This window comes from Dreissena polymorpha, chromosome 2 (genome assembly GCF_020536995.1).
Source record: "Dreissena polymorpha isolate Duluth1 chromosome 2, UMN_Dpol_1.0, whole genome shotgun sequence".
Taxonomy (NCBI): Eukaryota; Metazoa; Mollusca; class Bivalvia; order Myida; family Dreissenidae; genus Dreissena; species Dreissena polymorpha.
Genome location: NC_068356.1, coordinates 136,109,382 through 136,127,896, shown reverse-complemented (window position 1 = coordinate 136,127,896; position 18,515 = coordinate 136,109,382). Strand labels below are relative to the sequence as shown.

Sequence of the window (18,515 nt, the reverse complement as noted above, 5' to 3'; positions counted from 1 at the left end):
GGGTGTAAACACTGTCGAACGTAATGTGTACTGGGAATGCAATAGCTTGCCGATATGGTCAATAATTACCGGTATTGCTCTAAATGTCGTTATTGTTTAAAATAATACGTTCAAATAAACTTAATGGAGAAAATATATAAAGACATTTAACATGTGGGAGAACAAATGACAGCGATCACTTTAAACAGGAATCTTCAATCTGAAATTTTATTTTAACAAGTGTGAATACATTTTTTTCGGAAATGACAGTGTCATGGCCGATTTCGGACACTGAATTTTTTAGTGCGTATTTTACTCGGATTTTGAATTTTTACCAAAAAATTTGGACCAAAGTTGGGGGTGCGTATTAAACACGAGGGCGTATTATATTCGCGAATTTACGGTACTACTACTACTACTACTACTACTTCTACTACTACTACTACTACTACTACTACTACTACTACTACTACTACTACTGCTACTATTATTTCTTCTGCTGCTACCACCACCACCACCACCACCACCACCATTCACAGTGACAAAAAACGTATTCATACAATGGCTGCTACTACAACTTATGGCCCATATAGGGGGGCATGCATGTTTTACAAACAGCCCTTGTTTGTTGTTAATATGCAGGAAAGAAATGGCAAAAAATATAAATGACCCGTGCTGTGGTAAAATGGGGCTTAATGCATGTGCTCAAATTGTTATCCCATATAAGTCTGCGCAGTCCGCACAGACTAATAGGGACAACACTTTCCTCTTCAAAGGTTTTTTTCTTTGAAAGGAAGTGTCCTTTTTACAAAAATCCAGTCTAGTCGGAAAGTGTCCTACCTGATTAGCTTATGTGGACGACACATGCTTATAAGGGACAATAATTAATATTATTGATGAGCCGCATATTGGCTTATAAAATAACATCTCTGAAAGTTTAGTGAAAATGATAATATTGAATTCACAGGTTAGTATAACATTAGCCAACAATGTTTTAATACAAAATGGTTTAAGTATGCCCCCTTCCATGTGTATATGGACAAGGCCTTCCCATACGCACAAACATTTTGACTCCTGTGACCTTGACCTTGAAGTTAGGGTCCGCGTTAAGATTTTGAAATCTGCGTTTAGGTTTCGAAAAATGCTCATGACTTCTATGTCCCTTGAGATATAATCTTCATATTTGGTATGCATGTGTATACGGACAAGACCTTTCCATACGCACACAAATTTTGACCCCTGTGACATTGACCTTGGACTTAGGGTTCGCCTTAAGGTTTCGAAATCTGCGTTTAGGTTTCGAAAAAAGCTCATAACTTCTATCAAGCATTTATAGGGGGCATAAGTCATCCTATGGTGACAGAGCCTCTTGTTTATATTAATGTTTGTGCTATTGATTACAAGGAACCAATCAAATCCCAGATTAAAAATTCATTAGAATAAAGTTTTGCTGTTGAAAACCTTCACATCCAATCAAAAGGCATAGTTTGTTATAGATTGTAGTATTAACATTTGTTACTAGTTCATACCACCCACTGTGCTGTTGTTGTTTTCAGGAGAGAACCAGCATTGATATCGAGTTTGACCAGGAACAGCACCAGTCTGCCTGAAGAATCCCCAGTCCAGGACTATCCTTGCCCCCCCCCCCCCCTGACCCCTAGCTCCTCCACCCTGACCTCTGGCCTCAAAGGGTCATCATAGTTGAATTCAAGCGCTGTACTCAACAACGGCAATGTCTGTGTCGAGTTTTCAACACTCAAGACTGAGTAGTTTTATTGAGCTCGAGTGCCAGAGTGGGACAGACACAATGAGTTATAGAAGTAGTTATGGTAACACTAACAGTCAGTTCTTGCCGTATGACATCACAACGAATATCACGAAGAATAAAAAGTTGATTAATTTGTTCCATTCTTTATGGGACAAACATAAATTCAGCGAGGATCGGGAAAAAATCAAGGAAATTTTTACAATTGAAGCGATTAATTCACATGAGTAAGCTTTCCAAGCAGAATACTTTTGCTGTCTATAGTTTGGACAGTAGTAGATTTACAAACGCGCTTTTGATGCTGTTGCTGACAAAGAAAGGCAGTAACTACTTCATTGTGAACACCCTGGACACGATACACCCATGGGGTTTGCCTAAAATGTGAATTCCGCCCAATATTGTAAACAAGGTGCTAAAAGTAAACACGTCCGGTTTTGTTACGAGCGCTTTGCACTCCAAGCCCAAAGCACATAGAATCAACACCAGAAAAGGCTTAGAAAATGACAGCAGTTTCGTTGTGTGATCCAGTAAGGACTCTGAACGACATTTATGAGACCTCAAACTTGACCATAGCACTCACAGCGAGGCCATCATGTTATCTCAGCTTCTTGAGCTTCAGGTGAGACCTTACAGTGTTATTTATTATGTTTAATTTGGGGCCGAAAGTCGGCATCATTCCTAGTCTCAACAAGTTCATACTTTTACTTAATTACTGGCTTATATTCTCAATTCAAGGTTTGCCCACAAATGTATTTGTTTAACATGTTGCAACATTGAGTTAAGTTTCTTATGCAGCTCTATAAGTTGAACCTTAGTGCAATTAATCTTGATAGCACTTAATCTCAATGTTTAAATATTTGTTAGCAAAAAACAACAACCCATGTTTCCAATTAAAATCAAAACAGCACGATTTTTTCCCATTTTGCCCCAATTCCAAACACGGTTAAAATAAACTCTGCACAGAGCTAGCCACTATAGTTCTAGCGAGTTTTAAAGTCTTTTATAAAAATAACTGGCTTTATTTGCTTAGTTCACTAAGATTTATTACTATTTTGAAGTTGTTGTGTTGTAAAAATTGTTTATGTCACATATAGGGGATATGATTAATTAAAGTAGAGCCCAGATGTTTGCAAAACAATAGCACTATATTGCTTATAGTTTTGAAACTTTAAATCTAATATCTGTCCTACAAAAACGAGGACATCAAAGAAAATGAAGAAATCAACTAATATCAATTCAATATCGCATACAGCTAATACGTTTAACCAGAATAGGTTATAGTTACTGAGTATAATGACCATTGGTAGCAAGATAGACAGACTTCACCATAGAGGGTCGTCTGTATTTCTACATTTCTGGCTTATCCATCGACAAAACGTGTAAACTCAAGTACTCATACACTTACAGTACAGTCATGTATTCAACTCACAACAATTGTTTCTTATGATATGTAATACAGTTGTATTGTCTCACATTAAAGTTGTTTAGTCCACGTATTAAAGTTATATACTATCACATTTAAAGGTGTACAATCTCACATTTAAAGTTGTGTATTGTCACATTTAGAATTGTATTGTCTCAAATTTAAATTTGTTTAGTCTCACTTTTTAAGTCATTTACTCTCACATTTAAAGATGCACAGTCTCACATTTTAAATTGTATAGTGTCACATTTAAAGTTGTATTGTCTCACTTTTACAATTGCTGAGAACTATGTAGTTTTACATTTAAAGTTATTTAAGTTGTAAAGTAGCGCATATAAAGTTGCATACATGCATATTTAAAGGTGCACAGTCTCACACTTCAATCTGCTTAAGTTATGCCTGTTTTTGATTAATATTACACCTTGCTACAAACTGTACTTTACCATATATTCTTCGCCGTTTCAAACCCCCAACATTTCAATTTAACGTTGGTGCGCGTAACACATTGATACAACGCTATTTTGAGTTATAATTGGTAAAAAATTAATCCTTAATATCAATTATAGACGCAATGTTTGTCACTAAAAAATGCAGGTATGAAAAAAAAATGTTGCAACGCATATTCATTTGTCACTAAAATATCTGAATTTAGTTTGCTTTCCATTTCAGCAAACATTATTAGCCAACAAGATGAAAACATCATTGAAGTGAAAGTCAAAAACAATCCTGACTACCTTCGGGCACAAATACTACAACTTGCTGAAGAAATTCAGCACGAATATGTCTTGCGTCAGCCTAGCACGCCTCCTATTAACTCTTCCAACAGCGGAGCCTTGGTGAGTTTGACTTCCGTCCAAGGTTCGATGTTGCTTAGCAAAAATTAGATGCTTGGTATCAACAAATTGTTCCGTACGAGTCGCTCGAACGTATACGATCTGATCCAACAGATAGAGCAGGCGTTGCGAGACTGGTCTGTTAATGTGACTGACCTCGATATATTGCTTTCCAATAATGTGAACCTTATGCCTGCAGAGCAGTATGCGATTGAAGCCATTCAACAACAGTAGTCGGGAATTCCTGGGTTTGGGGTGGTGACTTTGTCGTCGGGACTCTCTTTCTATTGACTGGTCGCAGAGGCAGCAGCAACAAGAACAACAAGTATTATTTGAGCGATGCTCTGTGGTATGGGGCTTAATGTATGTGCTTTAAATATCTAAAATATTAACTTTATAATGCTAATTCTTAAATCTTTTCTAAAAATAAGGGATGTAGTTGATTCTTGTTCGTAATTTCATGTCATCGTCGGTTCCTCAAAAAACTCTGTTGCTCTGGTCTCTTTACCATTTGGTAACTAAATGGTAATTAAATTGAATGCGTTTTAATTCCCTTTTATTATTATTTAATTTGAGTTACAATGCTATGAGGTTACATTTTATTTACACTGATATATATCATGAATATTGCTGGGCCAAGTGTGAGGTTGAGCGATCCAATACTGGTTTAAACCCTCAATTCTTTGCACTGACAGTTCCCAGCTTTATTCTTATATGTGTGTATGTTGTTTTGTATTGTACTGTTTCGTATTGTTTAAGGCAATTGGTCACTTGTCTTAAATAAAGGACCAACTAATTGTATATAATGAGAATGCAATACTGCTTCAGAGGCTGGAGTTTCACTTCTTTATATTAAGTGTCATCCCAGATTAGCCTGTGCATACTGCGCATACATTAAGTCATATTAAAGTGTCATCCCAGATTAGCCTGTGCAGACTGCGCATACATTATGTCCTATTAAAGTGTCATCCCAGATTAGCCTGTGCAGACTGCGCATACATTATGTCCTATTTATCCGAGAATGAGGCTCATATAGTTCACTCAACGTCAGTCCTTTTTCTGCCTGATTGAAGAAAAGTTCCTAGCATAAAATGTGAATTCTCTGATTTTAAATTTATCAAACTTGGTAAATAAATAGCAAATAAAAGTTAATCTGATATCAGTTTTAATCATAGGTCAGGGCATAGTTGTGTCCATTTTTCTGCTGAAATTTAGCCCTTGAACAACATTTTTTCCTTGCAATAAAAAAATCCACTTTAATTATTAAATTCTATTAAATTTAAGTAAAACAATTATTCTATGCCTTCTGCACATTATAACATTATTATCTTCATTTATTTTCAATATTTATTTAAATTGCAGAATTTTGTTTTAAGAGCTAGTTCCTAGCAATCATAGATCGGTACCCTGCTGAAAATCAGGATCTCTGGTCAGCTGGGCCCAGATGCCCAGCAACACTTCCTAGCCCAGGACCTTGGGGCAAATGCTCAACATGTCCTATCTGCATGGTGAAGCCAGTCTAAACCTTGGGCTCCAAACTTTCCTGCTGTGGAGCTGAGATTACCTCATCCATAAGGTACATTGGTACTGTCATTTACCATGTATAATGTTCAGTTTGTATGCCCCCTATAGGGTGGCATATAGCAGTTGAACTGTCCCTCAGTCAGTCTGTCCGTCCGTCCGAAAACATTGGCCATAATTTTTGCAATATTGAAGCTAGCAACTTGATATTTGACATGCATCTGTATCTCATGAAGCTGCACATTTTAAGTGGTGAAAGGTCAAGGTCATCCTCTAAGGTCAAAAGTAATAAAATACAATCCAAGGGAAGAAATAAGCTTAAAAAGGGAGATAATTTCTAAACCTGTCATATGATATATTGAAATTTTATTTCAAAGCAGCACAATAAGGAGCATTGTGTTTCTGACGAACACATCTCTTGTCTACTTCAAATTTCAATTAAAATAGTTTGTGCTTTTCATATATTAATAAATCTCTATCATGGCTGCTAACTTAATAAAATCATTATGTTATCGTTAATATTCATAATTGCCTTGAAATGGCAAAGGGGGGTGCATTATGATATGTATAGCTGTTGAAGTGCACTTAATAAATATTGATTTCAGATGGATGAAAAATGTTTGCTTCTAGTGTTCAGTATATAGTAGTCTATGTTTGTATGTTTGTATGAAGTGTTTTGTGTATATCTCATTTGTATCAAGAGTTTTCAAACATTATGTATTTCTTTTTTTACTCAAACAAACTTGATTTACATCCAATGTAATTGATGACATTTCAGAATGCATTGAATTATTTGGTTTACAGGGACACATTTCTAGGATGCGCCAAGGTCCTTTTATCTGTTCACAGAGGGCTTATACTCACAAGTTCAGGCCCAGAGAACAGTGTTCCCCAACTACAACACAACCAGTACGTCTCAATAGGTAATTCCTCTTCCCATCGCAAAAGGGGTCACTGTGGCATTGCCTAATACTTTAGACGGAATCAAGTTTTAACAAATAAGGTTAAACCCTATGCAAACTGAGGTTTCTACTCTCCAATTAATTAAATTTAAAGGTTCAGCCACAAACTATTGTATCGTATATAGACATGTGAAGAAAATGCATAAGGTTCAAGCTTGAACTCAAGCTCAAATTTGTATTTTAAATTGAACATCTATAGCTACCATTTGAATTGTTTTCAATTATGGAACATTTAGATTGATTTAGAGCATAATCAATTCCATATGTTTTTTAAGTAACTGAAAATTAAAAAAACTTATATGTAAAGATTTTTCTCTAAAGCAATCTAAATGTTCTATAATTGAAAACAAGGCAAATTCATCATTTGTTTTTAATTCCATTCACGAGTTACAAAATTATGTCTTTTTTATGCCAACCTCAGCATTGTTGGGTTACTTTTGTCTATGGCAAAGTGAGTTCAATGTTTACACATAGCCATTCATCAAAAATTAAAACAGAAACAACAACACGTTAAAAGGATTAGATATAACAGATTATGTTCACTTTGTGTTGAAATTATAAGAGTAATAGAAGCTTTAAAAACAGATATGAGCCTTGCACTTGGAAACGGGTTGAATGCGTAAGAGTTTGACTCCAATCAGGGACACCACTTACCGCCTAAACTGGATTTTGCTAAGAACATATTTCTTTAAAACAAAAATTCCATAAAAGCAGAAAGTGTTGTCCCTGATTAGCCTGGTTATTCCTGCAAGGTTCATGTATAATAGAACAACCAGCAGCAGCTGCATGTTGGCTGTTGGGCAGTTGGCATCCACTATTACATCTGCTCACTAATTCAAGGCAATTTAAGTTGATTCTTCATGAAAGTTGTCAATAATGTTTGTGGGCAGAATTTTGTGTACAAGTTTAGTAACAAGCCAGATTCTCTGTACTTGTTTAATGAAGAAAAAATGACCAGTAAACATGTGTGCCAATGTACTCACGATCAATGTAAACCAGTCATCTAACTGGGTGTATTTTGTTGGCATTCTCGTTCTTAATTTATTTTTGTGTATGAACTTCCTAAATAATGCGACTTGTCTGAGAATAAATGCCATCAGAATTTATGCAATCGGTGTAATTTTCCTGACAGTTTATACAGTTTTAAGTGTGCTGTCACATTGCAAAACTGTGTTATATTGTCTTGAATAGTTTATGGCCTGTGTGGATGCTATATTTTGAAATCTTTTTCTATAAAGAAGAAATGTAGTTGACACTTGTTCATAGTTTCATTCCATCGTTCCTCAAAAAGTTGTCACTCTGTTGCTCTGGTATCTTCAATACCATTGAGTAATTAAATGGTAATTAAATTGAATGCGTTTTAATTCCCTTTTATTATTGTTTAATTTGAGTTACAATGCTATGAGGTTAAATTTTATTTACACTTGGATGTAATATGAATATTGCTGGGCCAAGTGTGAGGTTGAGCGCTCCAAAACCTGTTTAAACCCCCAAGGCTTTGCATTGACCGTTCCAAGGCGGTGACCCCAGCTTTATTCTTATTTTTGTTTATGTTGTTTTGTATTGTGCTGTTTTGTACTGTTTGGGCAATCGGTCACTTGTCTTAAATAAAGGACCTACTAAATGTTTATAATAATAATTCAATACTACTCCAGCAGCTGGAGTTTCACTACCTTATACTGTGTCTAATGTAATGTCAAATGGTGACTTGTTGTCAAGGTTGGACCTTGCAGTAAATATGAGAATGACCTTCTGCTGATGCAACTAGATATTCACTTCGTTGATATTTGATTTCAGAGGACACAATTCCTGAAAACCTCGCTGAGTGCGACTGCGCCATACGTGACCCTTCAGTGAAATGAGATTCCAGGCGGAATGTCAAACCGGTACTACTCCGGTCTCCAGCAATAGCCTCAGCCTCGGACGCAGGTTCATGATGCACCCATGGCCTTACTTATTTCTGAACATCTCAATCTCACAGCAATTGATGTGAATTAATGATAATAAGACTCCACAAACCAAGTTTTGGAGAGGGTATATTGGAGTCAATTTTCTGTAAGTTCTTTAGTCAAAGCGGCATTTTTTGCATATATTATAAAAAGATTTTTATCAAATCTAAATTTCTCAAAGGATTAAATTGGAACTTAAATTGTGTGAAACCGTTGAACAGTAAGTGATAAGTGGTGATTTTGTTGCATTCAAAGCCCCATCGTTTCATTGGCCAAGTCACTCTTTTACCCAGTATTATTTTACTTTCAGTATCTCACTATACATGGGAAATCAGAAGATATGAAACTTATATTCTAATCAGGGTTTTAACTAACATTTTGCCCACAGTTGCGCTGTAACCTATATGCAATTCTGGGTTATAACTAACATTGTGTCCACAGTTGCGCAAAGTTGTTTGAATAGTAGTGTCTAAAAACAAATAAAGCATAGTCACTTGCATCCCTTGTAATCAATCATGTTCATGAAGGAGCCATTGTGAAATATTGTTGCATTTCGACAAATTGCCAAGCATATGTCTTTTAGCTTATCTTGTTAAGTGTTTGGCAGTACCAAGCCATGTCGAAGCAGCAGCAAAAACAACAGTAGCAGTCTAGTAAGCTGTCTTACACGTTTGAGCTACCTACATGTAGTTGTAGCAGTTTTCAGCAAGGTTGTCAAAATAGTGATTGTTTTAATAAAACCTAATGGAGTTATAGAGCATAATTACTGATTCTCGTGTAAGATCGTACTTTTATAACGCACTTTCATCAACAACACTGATGCATATGCATGACAGCTGATACAAGTATTAATGCACAAACTAAAGTATGAATTTCTTGATAATTTAATTTATTCGCAAACATTAGTTTCAAAACATATTTAAGCATATCGATATTTTTTACTTTGCTTTAATTTATTGTTTGATTTTTATCACTTTGCCTCTCTTTTCCTAACCAGGTTAAGGTTCACCCCGCAACGTTCAGTGCCAAGCGATGAAATCATCCACCGTTACATGTAGTTGGTCAGTAAAATGAGTGCTTTGTCTGCATATAATGTAAAAAGATTTTATCAAACAACATCTTCATTTCTCACAAGATTAAATTGATACTTCAGTTGTTTGATCCCCATGAAGTCTTGCTTTGATTGGTAGATGGTCATCTTGTGACAAAGCCCTAACTTTTATCATTGGCCAAGTCACTTTTGCACAAGATCAAATTAATAACACTGTATTTCACCACACATGGGAATTCAGAGGCTGTGTAACTTATATTCTATTCAGGGTTAAAAACTAACATTGTGCCCACAGTTGTGTAAAATTGTGTGAATATTTTTGTTTAAAAAAAAAAGGAATAAAGCATTTGCATAACTTGTAATCAATAGTGTTCGATGAAGAAACAATCATTTTAAAAATGACAAATACTCCAGAATATATTTGTCTTTTGACGGATCTTGGTCAGTGTCTAGCAGTATCCTTACGACCAAGCCACTTCGCCAAAGCAGCAATAACAGCAGCAGTCAAGTAATTTGTCTTCGATGTTTGAGCTACTTATTTGCCACGGTCTGTTGCAAAGTCCACTCAACATGGATTGTTTTAATAAAACAAATGGAGTTAAAGAAGATATTTGCTGATTTCTGTGTATGATCTTAATTGTATATGAAACAATACATGAACAACACTGACGCATATGAAAGGTAGCTAATACAAGTATTCATGCACAAATTAAAGAATGAATTTCTTTATGATTTTTAGTCATTATCAAAAATTCGTTTCCAAACATATTTAAGCATATTGATATTGTTATGCCGTATAGCAAAAATAAAACAAGGGGTTCATTCAAAATTTCTAATTTTACTTTCAATTTCAGTTTCATTATTATTTTCATTACAACAAAAGCATATATCCAAAAAATATCATATACAATCAATAATAAAATATTCGTACCTGCATCTTATTCTGTATCATAATCTTTTGCTTGTTTAAATAATCTATTTTAACCGGATGTTTTTTTTTCGTTTAAATCTGTATTCCAAACTCATACATGTTTATATTCGAATCCGCTATTTATACTTTTTCTGGCATGACGTCACTGACACTAGTGACGACCGTTAAAGTAAAGTATATACCAATAAACGTAATGTGAAATGGTGGATTTATTGAATGAATGAGAATCGAGTTTGAACAATAATATTATACAAATACAATGACAATAACGTAAGTTAAGCAATATACATCAATGGAAATCAATAAATATGATGTTTATGAATATCAATTTATTTAGATAATAAGCATTTTAATTTAATAAGGAGTGTTTGTTTACATTACACAATGTATTATGGAATGGCCAATGGGAGGAGTAACGGCCTAGCAATATATTGACCATGCTTTGATTTATTGTTTGATTTAATCACTTTTCCTCTCTTTTACTTACCAGGTTGAGGGTCTCCCAAAACCACCCAGTGCCTTGCGATGAAAACCTCCAACAGGACTTTGACCTTGCCCTTGTACACACCTAATGGTCAGGTTGACGATCACTTGGGCTTAGATAGTCACTGTAGTAAGAATGTGTAAGATTTTAAAGGTACTTGTTCACAGATTTTATGAGTACTTTAACTGACCCGAATGACATAACTAAAGCACTTTTAAAAGTGGCTACATATAACTACACAGTGTATACCAATATTTTGCAGAATGTTATTGTAAATTGCTTTTACTGCTTTTGATACATAATAATATCAATAATCTCAGTTAGAACCTAAAAGAAGGCAGCTTTTATGATTTTCCATTTTTAATTTTGTATATTTATTACTTTAGGTTATTCCATAAACTGTGTTGATGTGGTTTTAATAATGTTTGAAAAATGATATTGAAAACTCGATGATCAAGCTATTTTATATTGTTCCATCTGTATTTGTAAACAAAATGACTGCAGAACAGGGCATCACTAAGTAAATCTATTAACATTTACCTTTAAATTTGTATTTTTTACATGTTTGTATTTGTCAAAATGACTATAAAACAGGGCATTAACCGAACCATCTATCTGTATTAACATTTTCATTTAAATATAATTGCTCAATCACTCACAGTAAACGGAATTTCTACACAAAAAAAACACAAGAGGACTATCTTTTATCATTAAATAGTGTATATCATTTTCAATAAAGAAGATGACTTCACAATAGGACATCCGAGACTGCAATGACGAAATGAGTGCCCTCACTTCAGCTGTGGAGGCCAATACACAATACGAGAGTTTCCAGCGGATTACCTTATCTGGGTTTATTTTAAACCTAATTATTATATGATTTAGTTAGGTAAGAATATATATGTATGTAGTTAAAATATAGATTTAATATTATTAACTGAAGTAAAAATGTGAGAACAATTATAACAATATTTGTGTTCAACATCAGTCAGCCAGTAAATTATTTTTTATTCCCGCTGAAAAAAAATAGGAGGGGATATAGTACTAGTCTCCGTCCGTCCGTCCGTCTGTCTGTCCGTCCGTCTGTGTGTCTGTGCGTCCGTCCTTCCGTCGGAAACTTTGTCCAGAGCATAACTCCAAATCTATTCGATGGATTTACTTTAAACTTAGAAAATAAACCGATGGCAACTAGGAGAATTGCAGTGACCAAGAACCATAACTCTGTCTATCTAGGTTTTTGAATTATCTCCCCTTTTATATAATTTTAAAGTAAATTTTTGTCCGGAGCATAACTCTTAATTTACTGAAGGGATTAACGTGAAACTTGAAATATAAACAGATGGCAAGTAACAGAAGTGCAGTGACTAAGAACCATAACTCTATCTACCTTAGTTATGGAATTATCCCCCTGTATTTAATTTCAAAGTACATTTTTGTCCGGAGCATAACTCTGAATCTATAAAGGGATTAACTTGAAACTTAAAAAAGTAAACAGATGGCAAGTAGGAGAAGTGCACTTACTAAGAACCATAACTCTATCTACCTTAGTTTTTGAATTACCTCCCTTTATTTTATTTAAAAGTAAATTTTTGTCCGGAGCATAACTCTAAATCTACTGAAGGGATTTACTTTAAACTAGAAATATAAACAGATGGCAAGTAGGAGAAGTGCAGTGAACATGAACCATAACTCTTTTGGCCGTAGTTTTTTAATTATATTCCTTTATTTTTTTAATTATTTTTTTATATTATATTTCATTTATTTATATTTTTTAATTATATTTAATTAAATTTTATAGTACATATTTTAACTTTTCAATTTTTAATATCTCCCTTTATCTTATATTACAATAATATTTTAATTTGAACAACGAAGAATTCACTGTTAAATAAATAGATGAGTTTATGGAAAAATACAGTGACAAAGAACAGTAACTGTTTATAGTCCTCTTCTTTAATTACCTCACTTTCTTTTATTTCCTTATATTTTATTCTGTACAGCATATCTCAAACACTATATAACTAATTGATCCTTGAAATATAAATGGATGGCACAGGTGCAATGTTTTACAAATATTATTCTACTCTCTAAAACAAATGTTGTCATACATGCAAACACATGTCGGCAGGGATTTGGCACTGTTATGACAAGCTCTTGTTTTTCTAAAAAATGCAAATGTGTGTCGAATATCAATAGGACATTGTGTTTGTCATAAATCAAATTAAAATATTAAATTAATATACAACAGTGCACTCATTCTGACACGTTTTTTCCACCATACTTTTTGTCGGTTTGTAAGGATGCAATTAAAAAGAGTGTGTATCTGACTTTGCATCAGACCCATATTAGAAATAGAGCCCTGCCTATAAAGAGACTAATCCAGTACCGACCTGTGCACATGTCTTTTGCAATAAACAAGCTGTCATACTTGCACTTGTCTTTGGCGTATTCTCAGATGAGTCACTATATCAATGTATTCAAGGTTAATTTTTACTTTAAAAAATAACAGTGCGTAAATGTAAGCCCCGTAAATTCAAGTTATTTCAAAATAAAACACAAGTAAATTACTTTTAAACTCTTCTCACGTTAGTTTTTGTTATTGTACTGAAACAAAAAAAAGTGTTGCATTTGGTAAATCTTCATATATGTAAAACACTTTTTCTAGAACAAGTATATTTAAACCATTTCTTGTTAACCCGCCACGTGTATTTTATGCCCCAATTCAAAGAAGAGGGGGTATATTATTTTGCAGAATGTTTGCCAGTCTGTTGTTGGGTGTGTTGGTAGACCAGTTGATTTCCTATAACTAACTCATCAACAAATTGATCTATTGGCTTCATACTTCACATGTGCATTGGTCTTGGACAGTAAATGACCTCTAGTGAAATTGGGGTCACTACTTCAAAGGTAAAGGTCACTGTCACAATAATTATGAAAATCATGTCAGATCAATAACTTGTCAACAAATTGACCAATTGGCTTGTTACTTCATATATGCATTTGCCTTGGACAGTAGATGGCCTCTATTGAAAATGGGGTCTCTAGGTCAAAGGTCACAGTCACAATACGTGTGAAAATCCTTTCTGATCAATAACTCGTCAACAAATTGACCTATTGGCTTGATACTTCACATGTGCATTGGCCATGGACGGTAGATGACCCCTATTGAAATTAGGGTCACTAGGTTAATGGTCAAGGTCACTGTCGCAATTATAAGTGCGAAAATCGTGTCCGATTAATAACTTGTTAAAAAATTGACCAATTGGCTTGATACTGAACATGTGCATCGGTCTTGGACAGTAGAGGATGTCTATTGAAATTTGGGTCACTAGTTCAAAGGTCAAGGTCGCTGTGACATTAGGTGTTAAATTGGTATTCATTCGATATGTCATAAAAGGATTGAGTGATGAGAGTCAAAGCTCTGTTTTGGGAGGCATCTGTCTCAAACTGCGGAGCTCTTGTTTTTATTTAAACATTCTTTAAAAAAAAGTTTGGTGATAAATCAAAATGAACTAATGTTTCCTCTCTAATTATTTTAGCTTCATTGCATTGAATGCGTTCACATTTTCAAGTCGCTTTACAACTCTAGAACATCGTGGGCACAATGTAGGCTCTAGTTAAATCTTTTGACATTGCATTGTCGATATGAAAGGTCGAAACACTGACAAGTGTTTTGTCGGGTTTAAATTAGTTTTGTTTGTCCTTGAAAACGCTAGTATTGTCTTGAATTTGTTTGACGCACGATTTACTTTTATTCCAGAAAACCTTGGTAGCAGAGCAATGAGTATATCCCAGGAGCATTTGCAGTCACAGCAAGTGAACCAGCGGCAGTCATCGTCTCTAGATTCCAAGATCCCCATGCTTCACAACCCTCAGTCTATGAACATCATGCAGAGCAAACCTTGGGTGAGTTTTCGTGTCATGTGCATGCTTTTTCGTGGCCTCACTTTCAGAGATTGGTGGGTGCATGTAGATTTACCCTTTTGTGTCCATACATCTTTCAATCCAGCTGTGTTTTTTTTTTGTCATGTGTGACCTAGAAAAGTATTGCTTCTTGTGTGATAAAATCAGACATATATACAATCATGTGAACTTTCCTTCTTGTTTATTATACCCTACAAACGAAGTTTAGGGGTGTATATAGGAGTGAGCTTGTCAGTCGGTCGGTTCGTATTAAGTGTCCACTCTCTAATTCAAATTGTTTTCATCCGATTTTCACCAAACTTGGTCAGATGTTGTATCTAGATGATGTCTAGATCAAGTTCGAATATGGATCATGCCGGGTAAAAAACTAGGTCACTGGATCACTAAGTGCGTTTAAACATTAAATATGGTGTCCGCTCTCTTATTCAAGTAGTTTTCATCAGAGCTTCACCAAACTTGGTTAGAATTTGTATCTAGATGATGTGTAGGTAAAGTTTGAACATGTGCCTTGCCGGGTCAAAAACTAGGTCACGGGGTCACTTAGTGTGTTTTAAACATTAAGGATGGTGTCCGCTGTTTTTTGTGAAGGCAACATGCAAAATATTCAGTGTCAATGCAGCAGGTAGAGTATTAGTCACGTCTGTGACGAAGCTCTAGTTTTGGTTAATTTTTAGCTCGGCTGTTTTCGGAGAAAACCCGAGCTATTTTCATAGACAGCTCGTCGTCCGGCGTAAGCGTCGTGATAAAACCTTAACATTGGCCTTAACTTTTTAAATATTGAAGATAGAAACTTGATATTTGGCATGCATGTATATCTCATGAAGCTGCACATTTGAGTGGTAAAATTTCAAGGTGAACATCATCCTTCAAGGTCTAGGGTCGAACAAACAAATCCAAGGGAAGTTATAAGCTTTATATGGACATAGTTATCTGACCTGCCAACGTATATATTTTTGTTTAATAAATCAAAGTGGCGCAGTAGGCGGCATTGTGTTTCTGACAAACACATTGTGGTAAAAGGTCAAGGTCATCCTTTACGGTCTACGGTAAAAAATACAAATCCAAGGGAAGTAATGAGCTTTAAAGGGCGATACCTAATCAATATTGAACATAGCAACTTGATATATTTGGCATGCATGTGTATCTCATGGAGCTGCACATTTTGAGTGGTGAATCTACTGTCACGGTAGTGGCTTTTAATTATTTGCTACTAAAAATAGAGATTTGTTAGAGACAATTATTTTCAAGGGAAGTAATTTATTTAATTATAAATGTCATATTATATATTTCCTTACCAAGAATTGAAGTTCTTTTCACAGTTACTGTACAGATTTATTATTTTGATTATTTATAACTCAAATGATTGATTTGTCAAAGTTTTTTTAAATTATATAATAATCATTTCTTTCATGTTTTTTACATACCTGTGGACTTATGTCCATAGATACATGATCAAATCTGGCTATTATCTCTTTTAAACCACAGGCCTTGGTTGTCAGTGATGTCTAACATGGTCATAATTAACTGTGAGACCCCCCCCCGGTTGGATTGGACAAAATTCAAGGGAAGTAATAAGCTTTAAAGGGAGATGATTTCTATACCTGCCAAATTATAAATAGCAATTTTATTTCAAAGCAGCGCAATAGGGGGCATTGTGTTTCTGACGAACACTTCTCTCGTTTTAAATGATATAATTATCATTTCTTACCTGTTCTAATTTGTAATTGCTAGTTTTCATTAAATACCAGTGGACTTATGTCCATAGATACATGATGAACTCTGGCTATGATTTCTTTGATAAACCACAGGCCTAGGTTGTCAGTGTTGTCTGACTTGGTCATTTTTGACTGTCTACAGCCCCCCCCCCCCTCCCCGGTTGGATTGGACAAAATCCAAGGGAAGTAATAAGCTTTAAAGGGAGATGATTTCTATTCCTGCCAAATGATAAATAGAAATTTAATTTCAAAGCGGCGCAGTAGGGGCCATTGTTTCTGACGAACACATCTCTTGTTGGGTCACTAGGTTAAAGGTCAAGGTCACTGTGATCTCTAAACAAAAAATAATAATTTCTGACAAGCTTTCGCAGCCGAGCGTGGCACCCGTGATGCGACGCTCTTGTTCTTTCATAGTAGTAAAGTTTTCAGTCAAAAGTAAAATGTGGTTGCATCGGTGACTTTTTGCCTACTTCACAGCAGACATCTCAGAAAAACTCTTTTTCAACACGTTTTATTTTCTATTGGCTAGTTGGCCCTTTCTAAATTGTTGTAAATGATAAGGAAATATTTTTCCAATGGAAAAATGTATGTTTATCGAATATCATCCCATATTTCTTGATTGATGGAGAGACTTAAGGTTAGTTGGTAGTAAAGTGGTTATAATTAACTTTAAATGTAACTCAATGTATAAAAGTGCTATTATTATTCTTGTTTATAATGGGTAACACACATAAAATGAAAAACTGACATTTACTGTTATGAGTCTTTCTTTATTTCAGACGACCATTGACGAAATCAAACCAGCAAATCAGAAGGACAGCCTGTTGCTACAGTTGTTATCATATTAACCCCAGTCATACGGAAGAAGCTCAGAGATATAAATGCTGTTTAAGATGTGCTTGTCTCTGCATACTCCATGTCTCATGTGAACATGTACAATTGAAGGTCTCTACATACACCATGTCTGGTGTGAACATGTACAATTGAATGTCTCTACATACACCTTGTCTGGTGTGAACATGTACAATTGAAGGTCTCTACATACACCATGTCTGGTGTGAACATGTACAATTGAAGGTCTCTGCATACCCCATGTCTGGTGTGAACATGTACAATTGAAGGTCTCTATATACCCCATGTCTGGTGTGAACATGTACAATTGAAGGTCTCTGCATACCCCATGCCTGTTGTGAATATGTACAATTGAAGGTCTCTACATACCCCATGTCTGGTGTGAATATGTACAATTGAAGGTCTCTACATACTCCATTTCTGGTGTGAACATGTAATATTGAATGTCTCTACATACTCCATGTCTGGTGTGAACATGTACAATTGAAGGTCTCTACATACACCATGTCTTGGTGAACATGTACAATTGAATGCCTCTACATACTCCATGTCTGGTGTGAACATATACAATTGAAGGTCTCTACATACACCATGTCTGGTGTGAACATGTACAATTGAAGGTCTCTACATACCACATGTCTGGTGTGAACATGTACAATTGAAGGTCTCTACATACCCCATGTCTGGTGTGAACATGTACAATTGAAGGTATCTACATACCCCGTGTCCGGTATGAACATGTACAATTGAAGGTCTCATCTTTGTAATCGGGACAGGTGGAAAATTAATGAATTGATGCAGACAGAAGTCGCATAATGACAAATCGAACAAAACGTGGAAATCCAGACAGTCTTGTGGCCAGCCATGTTTTTATGTGACCATCCAAGTTGTGTTCAAAGAAAACAATATTTCTTTTTTATTGGAACTATGATGCTGATAGTCATTTTATGTATAAGGCTTTTATGAACTATATTTAAATACTCAGTATAATAAGATTAAGATTACTTGATAAAAGCAATAATGAACAATATTATTTTAAGAGCAAAATTAGCAAGTCTATCCAATTACTGTGTCTGTATTATGAAATTTTATTTTGGAAATGTTAAGGAAAATATAATGTTACTCA

At 35.0% G+C, this 18,515-nt stretch overlaps 2 protein-coding genes and 1 long non-coding RNA gene across 3 annotated transcripts in view; 1 reads left to right on the top strand and 2 right to left on the bottom strand.

The window, feature by feature from the left end:
* Positions 1 to 18,128, top strand: part of LOC127869127 (uncharacterized) — a 77,009-nt gene extending 58,881 nt beyond the window's left edge. The window contains exons 12-24 of the mRNA XM_052411457.1: positions 1,536 to 2,363; positions 3,837 to 4,003; positions 5,377 to 5,576; positions 6,371 to 6,444; positions 8,281 to 8,538; positions 9,430 to 9,493; positions 10,905 to 11,051; positions 11,638 to 11,787; positions 14,659 to 14,804; positions 17,317 to 17,438; positions 17,483 to 17,746; positions 17,791 to 17,878; positions 17,966 to 18,128. The gene's annotated coding sequence lies outside the window, so the exon portion shown is untranslated. The remainder of the gene's footprint in view (positions 1 to 1,535; positions 2,364 to 3,836; positions 4,004 to 5,376; positions 5,577 to 6,370; positions 6,445 to 8,280; positions 8,539 to 9,429; positions 9,494 to 10,904; positions 11,052 to 11,637; positions 11,788 to 14,658; positions 14,805 to 17,316; positions 17,439 to 17,482; positions 17,747 to 17,790; positions 17,879 to 17,965) is intronic.
* The window catches only part of LOC127869136 (NACHT domain- and WD repeat-containing protein 1-like), a 156,857-nt gene that overhangs the window by 89,696 nt on the left and 48,646 nt on the right, over positions 1 to 18,515 (bottom strand). The window lies entirely within an intron of this gene.
* Positions 1 to 18,515, bottom strand: part of LOC127869159 (uncharacterized) — a 156,832-nt gene that overhangs the window by 90,329 nt on the left and 47,988 nt on the right. The gene's annotated exons all lie outside the window — the stretch shown is intronic.